This window comes from Furipterus horrens, unplaced genomic scaffold, assembly GCF_987537825.1.
Source record: "Furipterus horrens unplaced genomic scaffold, mFurHor1.1.pri manual_scaffold_11, whole genome shotgun sequence".
Classification (NCBI taxonomy): Eukaryota; Metazoa; Chordata; class Mammalia; order Chiroptera; family Furipteridae; genus Furipterus; species Furipterus horrens.
The window spans coordinates 49,980,258-49,996,763 of record NW_028327181.1 but is presented as its reverse complement, the minus strand read 5'-3'; the positions used below and the strand labels follow the sequence as shown (position 1 = coordinate 49,996,763).

Genomic DNA, 16,506 nt, shown 5'->3' with positions numbered 1-16,506 from the left:
TTCAGACGAGAAAACAATGGACTAATTCCCAGGCCAAGGGCTAATCTACTGGAGCAAGCCAAGAAATAGGTGCTGAAATATTGTTTGTACTCATGTCTTTTCAAGAAAGCCAAGTTCTTTTTCAAGTTTCAGAACCAAGGTTTGTTTTCAGGCAGAAGCCTCCAGGCCAAGACTTTCGGCTGGAAACAAACCTTTTTCCTGACAGTTATAAGCAAGTATATAAAACCCACGGAAGAACCACAGCACAGGAACATGGACAGTCCTAACTTTGTGCTGCCCGCGGAAGCCTCAATCGGACAATGGTAACTGTCCAGCACTTGACTGCGTGCTGGGACTTTTCATCTGTCATCTCATTTTAATCCACACTAATGACCCTATGACGGAGGGATTATCACTGCCCTCTGGAGCAAGCCCAGCTGAGCTGAAGTGACTTGCCTACAGTTACACAAATTAGTGGGTAACAATAAGTTTCAATTCCAAAGACATTCTTCCATTTCACTGTCTTTGTCTAAATATGGATAAGTTTAAAAAGCCAACTGAAATACAGCAAATCAGAAGTCCAATTTTAAGAAGAGAAAAAGGATCCCTTAAAATTAATCTTGTATCTCTTTACTTAATACTAAGGTCATCTTATTGTCTTTATACTCCCCATAATCAATGCAAATTAAATGAAAGCAGCTCTATCTATCCATGCTCACTCTGAGAGCAAATATTAATCACGTTTCTGCTTGGAGCACCATGAGAAAAGACATCAGGGATGGCAGCAAGAAGGGGGGCCACTTACAGTTTTATAGATGTGCTCCGTGGGGCCATCGAGTGAGTTCCTGTTGCATTCTTTCCTCAAGGAAACAGATGCGAAGCTTTAGGTTAAAGTTTTCTTTCTTCAATTCAGTGATTTGCTGGAAAATAAGCACAGGTGGTTATCAAAAAAGAGTAAAAATCTAAGGGATGTCACGTACATTAATTCTGATAGCTTCCAGGGCTACAAATGGATTCAAATGTTAAACACTAGAGAAAGCGTGCCTGTGCTACAATTGTGCCAGCCCAGAATTAAGTGGTTCCCTCCAAACAAATTTAGGACCATGTGAGCATCAGAATGAATAATGACCAAGAGAAGGAAGAATTCAAGACTTCACATTGATAATAAGGAAAGAAAGAAAGTAAAAAGAGAAAGGAACCCCTTCTTTACAAAAGAGACCCAGTTAATAAACACAGAAGAATAACAGGAACAGGAAGCCACCACCACACAACCACTACAGGAATGACTGCCTCGGGGAGGACTCATCAACGCTAAAAGAATCAGATGGAAGATCACTGGACAACATGATATTCACACAATCTCAAGACATCACCCCAGAGGTGGTTTATTAATAACAAAAGGAAAAGGTATATTGAAAATTCAGAAACCTAGCAGGCATCACATTAATCAAGAACACACACAGTTGTCCGTTGGTACTCACAAGGGATGGGTTCCAGGAACCCCCAAGGAAACCAAAATCAGTAGATGCTCTAGCCCCTTACGTAAAATGGTGTACTATTTGACTATATTCTATACTTTCGAAAATATTTTCTAAGGAAATACATCCATGGTTGGTCAAATCCAGATGCTAAAGATGTAAATAGAGAGGGTTGACTGTATTTAATATCGCCCTGGTGGGACAAAGTGGCATCTTGTGCCTCCTGAAATAACTCACTGCAAGTAAACAATTTCACTTAAAATACTTCTGCCCACAACCTTTAACCTGAACCTAATCCAAAGTTGCCAATCAGACACATCCAAATAAAAGGACTTTCTGCAAAATAACAGACCTGTACTCTTCAAAAATCTTAATGACAATCTGAAGTCAAAACTGACTGAGGAATTATTCTAAATAAATGGAAGTACTTGAGGGATGACAACTAAGTGCAATGAAATCATACAGTGCATCTTGAATATTTTTTTAAAAAGCTATGTGGGAATTAACTGGGGAAATCTGAATAACAACTTTATATTAGACAATAGTATTATGATTCTGTAGCAGAATATCCTAAGTGAGAGCTACATGGTGAAGTACTTACGGGTGCTGTCAAAATGTCTGCAACTAACTCTCTAATGAGTGAGGAGGAAGGAGTCTACCAAAAAACTATTAGAACTAATAAATGAAATCAGTAAATTTGCAGGATACAAAATTAATATTCAGAAATCTGTTGTGTTTCTATACACAAATAATAAACTATCGGAAAAAGACATGAGGAAAACAACACCATTTACAATTGCATCAAAAAGAGTAAAATACTTAGGAATAAATTCAGGCAAGGAGGCAAAAGACTTGTACTCTGAAAGCTGAGCAAAACACAAATAAATGGAAGGCTATACCATGCTCATGGATTTGGAAGAATTAATGTCCTATAAAGGTCCACACCAAAAGCAATCTACAGATTTAATGCAATCCCTATCAAAATACCCATGGCGTTTTTCACAGAACTAGAACAAAGAACCTAAAATTTATATGGAACCACAAAAGACCCTGAATAATCAAAACAATCTTGAGAAAGGAGAACGAAGTTGGAGGTATCATCCTCCCTGATTTCAAATTATACTATAAAGTTATAGTAATCAAAACTGTCTGGTACCAGCACAAAAGCAGACACACAGATCAAAGGAACAGAACAGAGAGCCCAGAAATAAACCCACGCTTATATGGTCAATTTATCTATGACAAAGGAGGCAAGGTAAAATTATACAACTTTTAGAAGAATACATAGGGGGAAACCTTTGGAACCTAGGGCTCAGCAGAGTTTTTAAATATAACACTGAAGGCATCATCCATTAAAAAAAATTTTTTTAACAATAAATTGGGCTTCAACAAAATTTAAAACTTTAGCTCTCAAAAACAGTGTTAAGAGAATAAAAAAGCAAACTACACACTAGGAGAAACATTTGCAAATCACATACCCAATACAGAAACTGTAGCTGGAACACATAAATAACTCTCAAAATGTAAGAAAATAACAAAACTAAAAAAATAAAATAAAAAAGCAAGATTTTAAAAGAAACTTCACAGTAGAAGATACACAGGATAAATAAGCACAAGAAAAGATTTTCAACACCTTTAGCCATTAGGAAAATGCAAATTAAAACCATTTATGCACCTCCTAGAATAGCTTAACAAATTTTAAATTGATAATACCAAGTGCTAATGAGAATGTGAAGCAAATGGCATTATCACACTCTGCTGATGAGAATGCAACATGGCACCACCACTCTGGATAACAGTTTGACAGTTTCTTACCCAAAACACTACACTTATCATATGACTTAGCAATTCCACTCCTAGGTAATTACCCTAAAGAAATGAAAACCCATGTTCACACAAAAGCCTGTATGTGAGTGCTTACTGCAGCTTCCTTAACGATTACCAAAATATGAAAAGAACCCAAGTGCCCTTCAAAGGATGAAAGAATAAACAGTGTTCATCCATATGATGGAATAATACTCAGCTACTGCGATACACACAACATGAATTTATTTCAAAGACATTACACTGAGGAACAGAAGCTAGCCTCAAAAGACTACATACTCTATGATTCCATTTATGGGACATCTGGAAAAAGGAAAATCACAGGGACGAAGGACAGAGCATAGCTACCAGATGTCTGGGGTAAAGAGAGGGTTTGACCACAAAGACACAACACATGGGGGCATTCTGGCAGTATGGAGCTGTTCTATAATCTGATTGTGATGTTGGTCATAACCTAGAACAGTATAGACGTATTTAAAAAATTATAACTACATATACATGTATATACGTATGTTTATATACATGTGTGTGTAAATATATATATCTTGATTACGACAGGTCACAAGAGAGTATACATTTGCCAAAACTCACCCAACACTTAAAATTGGTAAATTTCACTTTATGTAAATTATATCTCAATAAAGTTGAATTTAAAATAACTAAAATGAAATACAGTAAAATATTAATAGCTGCATTTGAATACTAGTACATCCCGACACATATATACCCACTGGGATTTTTTCAGCATTTAAAAAAATAATGGGTAATAGCATATAGTACTCTATTTAATAAGCATACTTTTATGACTGGATAAAAGAACATGATAAGCAGATATTACATTATGTTTTCAAACAGTCTGCCCTTGGCCCTCTTGTTAACAATTTTGTGACTAACAAGAACAGCACAAGAAACAATTGGGAGGTTCGCTAAAGCCTCCTTTTGAATGTTTTAAGGAAACAGCACATAAAACATTCATTCAAACAAAAAACGTCTGCCCTGCCAGCTGCAGCCTATAAAGAGGAACCTTATTCTGTTACTCAGCTACCAATAAAATATTTATGGAGCTTGCTTAAAATGCCCACACTATACACACTGCTAAAATTCTTCACAACACTTGAAAGAATATTTGTCCTATTTATAGGTAAAGACATTTTCTTTAAAAATAAGAGAAAGGTAATAAGCCCTCAGAAGGTCACTGAGAATGCCAGACAGGCCCAAAAGCAACACAGACCCATCTTCACAACAACGCCGGTCTAGGTCTCTGCTTACTACCACTTCCCTCATCGAGTTCTCTCTGAAAGCCCCAACGGGCTGGACTGGCAGCCCTTCTAAATGTTTCCATACCACGTCCACTTTCTTCATCCTAGCCGTTAACACACGGCATTGTACCAGCCGGGGATGGCCTTCCTACCCAAACCATCTCTAAGACATCGGGAACCATATCTTCTTGTGCATTCCAGTCTAACACGTAAGGGACAGTTACTAAATACCCAACAGCTGGACGGGTGAACAAATCCATGTAAGAATTTCCCAAAGGCCATACGATGCAAGGAGGCATCAGTCAGACAGATCTGGTTCTTATCACACCACTGTTGTTGCTCCCCCGCCCCTGGACGAGAACTCCCCGCCACGGCCACAGAGCGCGGCACGTCATCAGGCTCCCACCCGCCTCTCGGTCTCATCCTCGACATCCTCTCCCTTGCTCACAAGGTTGCAGCCTCACTGGCCTCCTTGCTGGTCCTCAGATGGGCCCAGCCCCTATCTGTCTGCATCGCCTTTCCTGCAGCACTTGCCAGGGTGGCTCGGTCTCCTCCTTTCCATCTCAACTCAAACATCACCGACTCAAAGAGGCCCTTGCCAGCTATCGAACCTAAAGTGGCCCCCATCTCTACCACCTCCACCGAGTCACGCTCTAACACGTAACTCTTATTGTCTTGCTAGAACTTTCCACGATCTGGATTCACCTTATTCACTGACATGTTCATTATTTATTATGTTTATTATATGAAAATAATCCACTTTTTGATGGCATGGGCCTTACCAACTCATGGCCCTGATGTTTTAGCACAGTACCTAGAACATAGTGTTAATCAACATTTGTTAAATGAATGAACAAGTTAATCAATAAATATAGTCCAGACTACCTTACTAGCTGTATGACTTTAGTCAAGTTCATTTTCCCGTATGCGTGTTCCTGTATCTATAAAAATAGGATTATAATAACTATTTCAGAGAGCTATTATAAGGATTAGAATAAATTAATCTGAATGTTTAGTACTGTGCCTAGCACAGCATAAGAACTTAAAACATAATCATATCCTTCTCATTTGAATTTCTCCCTTTAAGAGAATAAGCTCAAAAAAAATTTTAAACTTGAGCTGGAAAAACTGAAAACAGTAGGAACAAATATCTCAAAATGGAGAACCCACCAAACAGGACTCAGAAACCTAATGCTCAAAAGTAAGCCCCTGGCTGCTGTGGCTCAGTGGATTGAGCGTCGGCCTGCGAACCAAGTGTCACTGGTTCGATTCCCAGTCAGGGCACATTACTAGGTTGCACATCAGGTCCCCAGTTGGGGGCGCGAGTGAGAGGCAACCACACAGTGACGTTTCTCTCCCTTTCTCCTTTCCCCTCTCTCTAAAAATAAAATAAACAAACAAATCATTTAAAAAAAAAAAAAAAAAAAAGCAAGCCAGTGCAAGGGCTGCACTTGGCACATCCCATCCTTCGGAACCCAAGTGTTACTGTGGAACTGCAACCCCCCGCAAAGGGAACCATCCATGCTCAGGTCCTGTTTTAGCCAAAAAGGGAAGAAAAATAAAAATCAACATGAAAAAAAAATCCAGGCAACTCCAACCAGGCCCACCTTAACTAAGCAAGGCACCTCAGTCTGGTGAGCGGTTCCAAAGGCTTGCAAGAGCCCGGGCCTCCAACGCTGAGGCTCACCCGCCACATGACCTTCTGCTTCAAGGCAGCAAGGGCTAGCAGCAAGGCCCTGGGGCCAGCAGGAGGGACCGAACTCCCAATGCTGCCACCGGTGAGCCGTGTGACCTTGGGAAAATTATTTCACATCTCTGTTGGCTCCGCTATAAAGTGCGGATAAAGATCCACTACCTCCCAGGGGCGTGGTGACGAGCAAAGGCGCGAAAGCACTGGCGGAGCCCGGCATCAGCGGGCAGGGAGCAAAGGCCGGCTTTCAAAAGGAACTCATGTCCCCCGCAGCCCTCTGGAGGCAGATCTTCGGGCCACCGCCCATTTTTCATCCTCTCTGAAAACCCCAAAACCGTTAGACAGCTCACCTGAACATCACAAAACCCATGAACGCTTGCTGCCCAGAGTCCACCTCAGGCAAACAGCGCCGCACGTACGGTGACTCTGCCAGCAGCAGCTGAGTAGGGTCAGTAAAACGAGGAGGACGCTTGGGAGTTCGTTTCTGATTCCAATACTCCCTCCGGTGTCCCCAAGTCATCAAGAAAACTGTTCCTAGGCAAACGTCTATTTATTAACAACCAGTACTGTAGCAGTAAGAGAATTTTAAAGCTGAACCCCAAACAATATTTGGAATATAATGAAATCAACTTATGAAATCAACTCTTGTTATATTCTTTGTAGCTTTCACTCATAAATATACATTTTTTTATAAAAGTATAAAATAAGTGAATTTGGATATTCCATTGCTTTCCCCTGGTATCTTAAATTGTTGTTGCAGAATTACACATAATTATCACTTAAAATGACTGCCCTCAACTCTATCGAACTGACTCACTATCAATTACCTCACATTTCCCTACTGAGCATCTATGCAGCCAATGTGACCCAGTGGAAAGTGTTCGGGCTTTGTAATAAAAAAGGCCAGGCTTGAATTTTGCCTCCTTTGAGTTTCTCAATCACAACAAGCTCATGGGAAGGTCACTTAATCTCTTCAATCTCAGCTTCCTCATCTGTGAAATACCTTCATCACAAGCTTACTGGAAGACTGCAAAGAGCCTTCGCTAGGAGGCTCAGTTGGTTGGAGAACTGTCCCACACATCAAAAGGTTGCAGATTCAATTCCTGATCAGGGCACATGCCTAGGCTGCAGGTTCGACCCCCGGTCGGGGCACATACGGGAGGCTAACACTTGATGTCTCTCTTTCCTTCTCCCCAAACCCCACCTCTCTCTCTCTATTTTTTTTTTTTAATCAATAACCATATACTTGAGTGAGAATTTTTTTTTAAAAGAAGCCAAAGAAATAACAAACATAAAATATAATTCCTTTGTTCCCAATTTTTCATAATTATACACAATGTGACAACAAACAACCTCCCACACAGCGCTTTTTCCTTCTACTGGGTTGTTTCCTGAGGATAGTTTCCCAAAATGAGTTAGTGGGCTCCTGAGTAATATTTTTTTATGACAAACAAAGCAGGGGTGGAGGTGAAGGAAGCTATTTATTCCCAGGTAATAATAAGTAATTTGCAACATAGAGGTAACAGCACAAATTGGAAGATGTCAACCTCCCAGCCATTCCTCAGATAAAATATTAAATTTGACGAACTGCCTCAGCTGAGACCAAGAATTTTCAACAAGAAAGAACAAGGTCCTGGATACAAGAATACCAGCACCTCAGGGTAGGTGGGTGTGAGACATGAGCAGTGGAATTTACCCTAAGAAAATAATCATGTATCTGTAAAAAAGATATATGCACAAGGATATTCATCATTGCTTTGTTTGCAGTAGTGAAAACTTAGAAACAATTTGGAATGTCCCACAATAAAAGATTATATAAATTATGGTCCAATCCATTCCTTTTAATGTCTTTATGAACTTTAGACCGTCGTTCAATAATAGTATCCATCAGTAGTATTAACAGAGGTGGAAAGCTACCTCTGCCATTCTCTGTCAGTGAAGTCACAGAAAAAGCCGGAATTAAGGTCTTCTATGCACGAATAAAGATTGCTACTGGACTGACCGTATGTGCTGAACCAGACTCTGAGTCCAACAGGACAGGCCCCCACTGCAGACCAAACTGATCTGCCAACATCCTACATAAGGCCTGCCATAGGGGTGATTACACCTTCAGCTAATGAAGGCACTAGGCAACGGATTCCCAGTTTAAACACCCAAGAAGAACGCATGTGGTTTTCACGTGTCAGAGTGAAGGCTTGCACGGGACAGCAGAGTGGAATAAAAAAGACTTCCTGGGCCAGGAGACCAGAGTTCAAGGCCTGAAGAAGCGCTCCCACTCTCTGGGCTTCAGAGTCCCCTTGTGTCAGGTGGAGGGACTTCTGGCATTCCTCTGGCTCTGAAATTCTGACTTCCTTCTAAACATCCTGGGACCCTATCCCTTAGCTCCAGAACCATCCCCGCCCCCACAAGGCCACACACGGCAGCCCTTTACCTGACCACACCGCCACCAGCCCTGCTGCCTCGCTGCTGTCGCCAGTCTGAGCGGCCTGAAAGTGCAATTCGTTCATTTCCCTCCCACACTAAAATCCATCATTTACTCCCCTTCATTTTAAGGGCAAAATCCAACAAAAAAATGTAACATGCAGGAGCTGGCCCCTGCCCGCTGCAACCGCCTCGCTCCTCTCAGGCCCCTCACCCAACCGCCCCCCTCCAGCCAAAGAGAACTTACAGTTCTCCCAACTCATCACACCCTCCCATGCTTCTCCCTACATTTACACGTGGGTCCGGGATGCTCTCCCAGTCCTCTTGCCTTGGCAAATCCCTCCTTGTCCCTGATGACCCAACTCAAGGAACACCTCCTCCAGGGAGGCTTCCCTGAACACCCAAGGCCAGGTTCAGGGCCCCTCCTCTGTGCCGCACAGCACCCTGTACTTACCTCTGTCACTGCACTATTTTCCTCTCCATCTCCCCAACTAGACAGTGAGCCTCTTGACAGAGAGACGTGCCTAGTATTAACCTACGACAAATTCCCCAGCCCTGGTACAGCCTGGCATAGGGTATATACCTGAAAATATTGACTGACAAACAGATGAACTCTGAGCAAAACAAGAAGGAGGACTACGTCTTGATAGATGCTAGCTAACAAACCCTAACGTTCAGATACCCGTTACCTGAAACTAGAAGAGGAATCATAAATTTCCCCTTTAAACCAAAGGCATTCCAGCCTCCTCTTTAGTATGCATGCTGACTCTAAAATTAGCATGAGATGCCAAGAGCATTTCCTATAAGCCCCCCACAGAAAGTTCAGACCACCGCAACACAGAAGTCATGTATTTGGTAGCTCAGGTCAGATGAAAAATTTCAGTGGCTTCTAAAGACCCAAAAGGGAGACACTGAGAACAGTGTGGCTATATCAATTTCAACTGAAGAATTTGCTCTTGAAAATGCTATAGTAAAAGATATTAATGCCACAAAAACCTAACAGCAGCCAAAGGACCACAGTCATAAAAGAACAAGAACAACAAAAAAAACAAACAAACCAAAAAACATAAATCCTAAAATATATTGGCATAGAAGGCTCCCCTCACCTTTAAGAAAAATAGTATTTAGGTCATCAAGAGTACGTCTGAGCGAGGAAAACTTAAATCACATGCACAGAAGGAAAAAATTCACAATAATTAATACACCAATGCCAATAAGAAGGATCAAGAGCTGACACATAAGGTGAACTCAGTTAGGCATGTCCTTCCCACAGCCTCGCTCCTTAAATCCTCACAAGAGCACTACGAAACAGACACGATTTTCATGCCCGTTTCCCAGGCAAGGGAAGCACAGAAAGGCTAAGTGACTGGCCCAAGACCACCCAGAGGAAGGGGATGAGCAGGCAGTCTGGCTCCAGAAGCTGTGGTCACACCCTTGGGCCTCAGCTTCCCCTACACGGAGTAAAGACAGTAAAGACGGGTGGATTCAACTCTAAGCTTCCTCCCAGGTCAAAAGGCAGGCGATAAAATGTGAAACAAAAATGCCAGGATTCTGTAAAATGTTTCCAACTGGAAATAAAATTCAGAAGGCTGCCCTTCGTAAGTTAAATAACTCTGCATCTTGTGGAGCTGCTTTAATATCAATGTAACACATTGCTATAGGAAGAGCCTCACACATGAGTGCCCAGCTCAGAGCAAGAGCTCAATAAACAGTAGCCATTGTTACTCTTACGATAAAAAAGGAACAACCTTTTAATAGCAGAGCACATTTTAATTATACACAATGTGAAATAATCAAATCGCCTTCGTTTGAGGCCCCAGACCCCACAGCATAGATCAAGTTGTACAGTTGAAATTATAACAACTCAAAGCTCAGAAATTACTTGTTTCCATTAGAGATCTGACAAGTCATTTCTTCAATAGGTCACTGGTGGTTTGCAGATAACTGTGAGCAGTAATGAGTATTCTAAATTAAATCCAGAGACAGTACCGCTCTGTTCGGGAAAGACAACTGGGGAGAGAGACATAATGGAGCATCCTTGTCTCTGCATCCTCCGTCTCCTCTCGGATAAACAGCTCCCGTATCTCGCGTAGTATGGATTTCATTTGGTTACAAGTGAAGAAGGGTCTAATTCTTCCCATGATAAATGAGAGTGTTGAACAGGTAACTTGTTAAAAAGATCTGGAATTGGGAAAATCACCTTATTTTCCTGTTATTTGCCAACGAGCCCCCTCCGCTAACAAATGAAAGACACAGTGCCCAAAGACATCAGGCACAGAAGCCAAATCTATCACCAAGTAATCCATCCTCAGACAATTACCAAGGATCCAGGCTGCTCACACATCACTCAGCAGCAACAGAGACGAAGCCTACAAAACGCAAGGAGTCGCCCCGAAGTGGTGGGAAAAATAATGGTTCTGGAGTCATTAAAAACCTGGATTCAAATCCCAGCTCTGCTGCTAAAGTATCATGTGATCCCTTATCTGCAAAATGGTGGTAATATAAAATACCTCACAGGCTTGTTTCAAAGATTAAATAGGGACCATAAATAAGGTGCCTGACATTATAAGAAAGCCTTTGACAAATATGAGCTCCTCTCAACTGTGCAGTACGGTAATATCCTCACCTTCGGGACACCGGAAATACACCACCTTCCCCTAAGTTGGAAATTACTGATCCTGTTAGAACCCATAACCGGCCCACGTATTAAAGAGCCAACTGCACAGGTATGTAATAGTTGCAGAGAGAATGCCCGTGAGACATGGCATTCCTCCAAACTCTGACATTATCCAGCTTAGACACTCGTCAAGAAATACAGCTCCCTCCTGGGTCTGCTTAGACGACAGCAGCAGGCATGATTTCTTAGGGAAAGAAATTTGGTAACTCCACTTACATTTTCAAAGTCCTTCATGTTCCGGGCTCCGGTGGGAGACACTTTCTCTTCTGACACCTTTGGGAGCACTCTAAAAAGGTAAAACACACCGAATATCACGGTATGCAAATCGTCAGCATCCCCATTAAGGACTAGAGCCCAGAGAAGAAAATACATGAACAGCTTCCACAGTATAGTCTGCTGGTACTTTCTGTCTGTTTCGATATACTGATTGGCGTCCAGGGAAAGCTCTAAACCATTAGGTTTCAAATATTTACAAATCACTTCAACAAGCCCCAGTGTATTAATATATGTGTCAGAGGACGGACCCAGAAAATGCACTGGGCATGTGGCAAAGCAAAGCTGTCCTGATATGTACTTCCTTACTGTTTGTCATAAAATTATTTGGCTAACCAGGATATCATCTCACATGTCGGCAACTAAAACAAAGTATGTCTAAGTGACCTGACAGCAGGGGCTGGCAAAACTGTTAGGACACCAGACAACAAACATTTTAGGTTCTGTGGGCCATATACGAAGCCTGAAATCTGTGACAATATAGTAATACGGACACTTCTGCTGAAGCACAAGAACAGCCACAGACAATTCATAAACAAATAAAGAAGCTGTGTTCCAACAAAAGCTTATTTGCAAAAGCAGGCAGAGGGTCAGAAACTGCCGATCGCCGCTACAGAACGACTGAAGACTTTGCCAGAACCCAAACTTCCCCCCAGCTTCTTGAATTCAGCAAACACTTACTACTTCCCTACTCTGTGCCGAGCACCGTGCCAGGTGCTGGGGAAACAACAGTAAAAGAGACACTGATCCTGGGCCCAGGAGGTCCCTGATCTAGGGGGCAAGACAGAGGTGGGCACCCGCCGTCACGCTGCACAAAGGGCCTGGTATTTCTCAGCTGCTGAGCAAACTCGTGCTGGCCAAGGAAAGCATCCTTCCAGCAAATACGCATGCAGGGCCTCTCCTCTGCCAGGCATCATCTAGATGTGGTTGGATCAGGAAACAAAACAAACGGAGCTGGTATTCTAGAAAGAGGAGACAGACAATAAACAAAACAAGAGGGCGATTTCATAGTGTGTTAAAATGTGATAAATGCCAGAGAAAAATAAAGTGGATGAGGAGAAGAAGTACCACGGCTGGGGTAAGGAACTCAATTTCACATAAGGTGGTTAAACTAAGCAAGGTCTCACTGAGAAGGTGACACCTGGACAGAAGCCTCTGGTGGGAGCATGTCTAGCGGACCTGAGGACCAGCCAGGACGCCAGTGGGCGAAGAGGGACAGAGAGCGGGAAAGCGAGGTACTGGGGGATGGCCTTGCAGGCTCTTCTCTGGACTCTAAGGAGCCAACAGAGGATTCAGAACTAAAGAGTAACAGGCTCGGACTCAGTTCCTATAGGCTCCCTCTGGCTGCCTCTCTGAGAACAGACTGAAAGGCGCTTAGGAATGAGGAGACCAGTCAGGAGAACACTGGGAAAATCTGGACCAGAGCTCACAGAGGCTTAGACCAGGGTGGCAAAGCGTTGAGTCAGAATTAGACCAGAAGTGGGCCAATTCCGGGTATTTTAAAAATAGCCAACAGAAAGCAACGAAATGAAATGAAATGAAACGTATAAATTTCAGAGAGGAAAGCACTCCTAAGTCAGGTGGAGGGGCACCAGGGAAGGCAGTGAGTTGCAAGCTAAGTCTTAAAGAGGCAGCAGGCAGATGAGGGGCAAAAGGAAAAGAAACGTCCCGTGCAAAGGCCCAGAGGTGGGACTGGGCACGGTGATCCGAACCATTCAGCAGGGAAGAGGTTCACGAGTGGGCAGGGGCAGACTGTGTGGAGCCCTGTACGCCAGACTCAGGGCACACAGATTCGTGTTCCTGTTCCTCACACAGGCCCCGCTCAGTCGCCTGTGTCTGTGTCCCTATCCAGGTCCTATTCATTCTTCAAGTCTTGGCTCCAGTACCAGTTCCCTGGGAAACCCTTGCCTGACCCACCTCCTCCATTCACCAACATAAACCTCCCTCTTACTCGCTTTCACAGCACCTGATACTTCTTCGCTCATTACAGTCATCATGTGATTTATCATGATAATTCTTTAATTGTCTGTGTTCTCGGCTTGACTGGAACCTGTTCAAGGTTGAACCCCCGGTGCTCAGCGCAGAGCCTGGCATGAAACAGACGTACACATGGGCCTACCAATTCCCTGCTTCTAACCGTCTGTGGGCAGGAAGAGCAGAACAAGAATTGTTGGGTCTGCGTTAAAAGTAAAAGTTAACATATTCTGAAGGAAAACCTAAGAGTGACCTATAAGCTAAAGTATTCTCCACAAAAGACCTTGTGACATTTATAGGACCTGCTCTAAACACTTCTTCCTTCTGCACATACCTCAACACTTTGGAGAAGAGAATAAAACACAAGTCAAAATATCTCTAAGATATTTCAACAAGTCAAATTATCAGCACTTCCCACAGATACTTCCGATAGCCTGCGCTTTCCTCGGAACAAAAATTATGAGGAATGCAAAGCAGAAGTCTCCTGATAATCCAGCCGAACCACAACAGACTGCTTATTCACTGAGCGCTGTCTCCTGTGGTCTAACCCGCTAGTTGCCCCCGCAGGGCAGGCCCGGGTAGGAGTGCTGGGCCTCCGCTGGCAGATGGGAATCCAGCAGCCTGCCAGGAAGGCCTTGGCACACGGAAGTTCAGACAGCAGCTCTCCTCAGCCTCCAGCCACTCAGCAGTGGGGACCAACAGACCTTCCGTGCCTGCCCTAGTCACCCACCCCATGTCCAGCCTCCACGCCGTCATGCAGTTTAGCAAACACAGACTGAATCCCGACAAGCTTGGTAGCAAGAAAAAAACTTGGGAAATATACCCTAGAGGACATCGATCCCTCTGGTCCATTGTTTATGACAGGCGATGAATAACGGATCAACACATACATAAAATACTGAGCACCTACGGTGAGTACCTAGCAGGTAAGGGTAGGCTTGGGTCCCAGAGACATCACAGCCCCTTCCCAGGCTCAAGGCCTCAAGGCCCTCGTGGACTGGTATCTACTTCCCTTGTCCTCAATAAAAATTTAAATTAAAAATAAAAATAAAAACATGCCCAGTTTTGCATACTTACCACCATTTCCTAAACCAGCAATGGGGCTGATGCCTTTCAGGTCATCTGGTAACTTGGGTACAAGGCCACCAAGAGAGAATATATGCATAAGAGATGAGTTAGTGTTTGAACAACAGAGACTGTGAAGACTGACCAGACTGCAGATGACAATCATCAGGCCATGGCCAAGGAGGGGCACACAGCTGAGCTACCTGGGAGGCATGCAGTGCAGAGGTTAAGAACTTGGACTTTGGAGCTGAGTTCTGGCTCTAACACTTAATAGCAGAGTGACCTTCAGGAAGGCCAGTCATTCATTCATTCATTCACTCACTCGTACACCAAGTGTTCTGTATGCCATATATGTGATAGATGCAGTCTCACTTTCTTAACCTGTTACATGCGAATACGACCCTCTAGCTGTAAAGATTAAATGAGTTAACAAACACAAAGAGCATAGTAAACATGCAATAAGTGGCATCTATTTCTTTTGTCATTACTATTATTAATATATCTATCACAACCAAAAATCAGCTTCCAAGAATCAGACACCAATTCAGATGCTTTAAGACTGTCAAACAAAAATGCAAAATTTACTGATTCAGGAAGTGTTACTACGTGAAATGTTGATATAAAAAGAGGTTCAGCTCTGGCTGGTGTGGCTCAGTGGACTGAGCGCCGGCCTGCAGACTGAAAGGTCGCTGGTTCGATTCCCAGTCAGGGCACATGCCTGGGTTGCAGGCCAGGTGCCCAGCTGGGGGTGTGCAAGAGGCAACTGAAAGATGTCTCTCTCACACATCTATGTTTTCCTCCCTCTCTCCCTCCCACACTCTCTAAAAATAAATAAAACATTTTTTTAATAATAAATAAAAATAGGTTCAGTGAAGATCTGGGGACATTGTCATAAAACTCAACCATGACAGAAGGAGTGATTTAACACGAAAGACACTGTCCTGGATTCTATTCTAAGCTCTGCCACATACCCCTCCAGGCCCTGCTTCATCTATGAAAGGAGAAACTGACAATTAAACAAGACACAAGCGCCCAGCAAGGTACCTGCATGTTTTGGGTACCCCAGAAACGGAAGCAAAATATCCCTGTCAGCTAGAGACATACAGCGCTTTATAGTTTATAAAGGATTTACGATCACAAGAACTACCCAATTCCTCGAGGGTCCATGCATTTTTCAAAGGAAGGCACTAGGACCCAGATAATTTCAGTGGCCTATCCAGAGCTGTGTGGTAGTTAGGTAGAGAACCAAGTCCAGAATCCAGGCCCTTGGTGTCTAACCCCCAACGATGCACCTCTGTCCCAAGCTGTAAACTAGGAGTTAATGGAAGCTCAGCTTGACTTCCTGGCAGCTTGCTCTTTCCATACTTCTAAATCTAAATCCATTCTCTTCCGAAGCCCATTTCGCCTGATCACCAAACTTATAAAGTTGGCGTGCAACTCCAAGATGAGTGCCAAGCAAATGAAAAAAAAATGGATATCATAAAATTCCAACATCAAGAGAATGATTACATAAAATGTGTCTGCTATAAAGATAACGGGAAAAAACTTAAGTAGAATGTGCCCTCAATTATTAAAATTAAAAAAATACATGTACACTAAAGTCACCTCTAATCCTTCTTGGAAATTAGATGGGGTATAAAAATATTAACAAGACAAAGTAAATATTTAAAATCATAATTTATGGAAATGAGAGAGACTTTCCTCTTTTTATTTTCTATTATTCTCAATTTCCTCTAATAAGCATCACTAGAAAGACAAACTCCATTTTCTAAACTGAATTTTCTTAAAAATTAAAATCAAGTTTAATCGCCACCTTTGGCAGATGGTGGCCCAAAGGCCCAAGGGCACACACCAGGTGACGGTCAA

At 42.9% G+C, this 16,506-nt stretch overlaps 1 long non-coding RNA gene across 1 annotated transcript; it reads right to left on the bottom strand.

The window, feature by feature from the left end:
- Window positions 1–10,383: 10,383 nt before the first annotated feature.
- Window positions 10,384–14,721, bottom strand: LOC149997542 (uncharacterized). Its single transcript, XR_016513989.1, has 3 exons — window positions 14,653–14,721; window positions 11,545–11,614; window positions 10,384–10,832 (listed from the first exon to the last, which is right to left on the bottom strand). It is a non-coding gene; the product is annotated as an uncharacterized LOC149997542 (long non-coding RNA).
- Window positions 14,722–16,506: the final 1,785 nt, after the last annotated feature.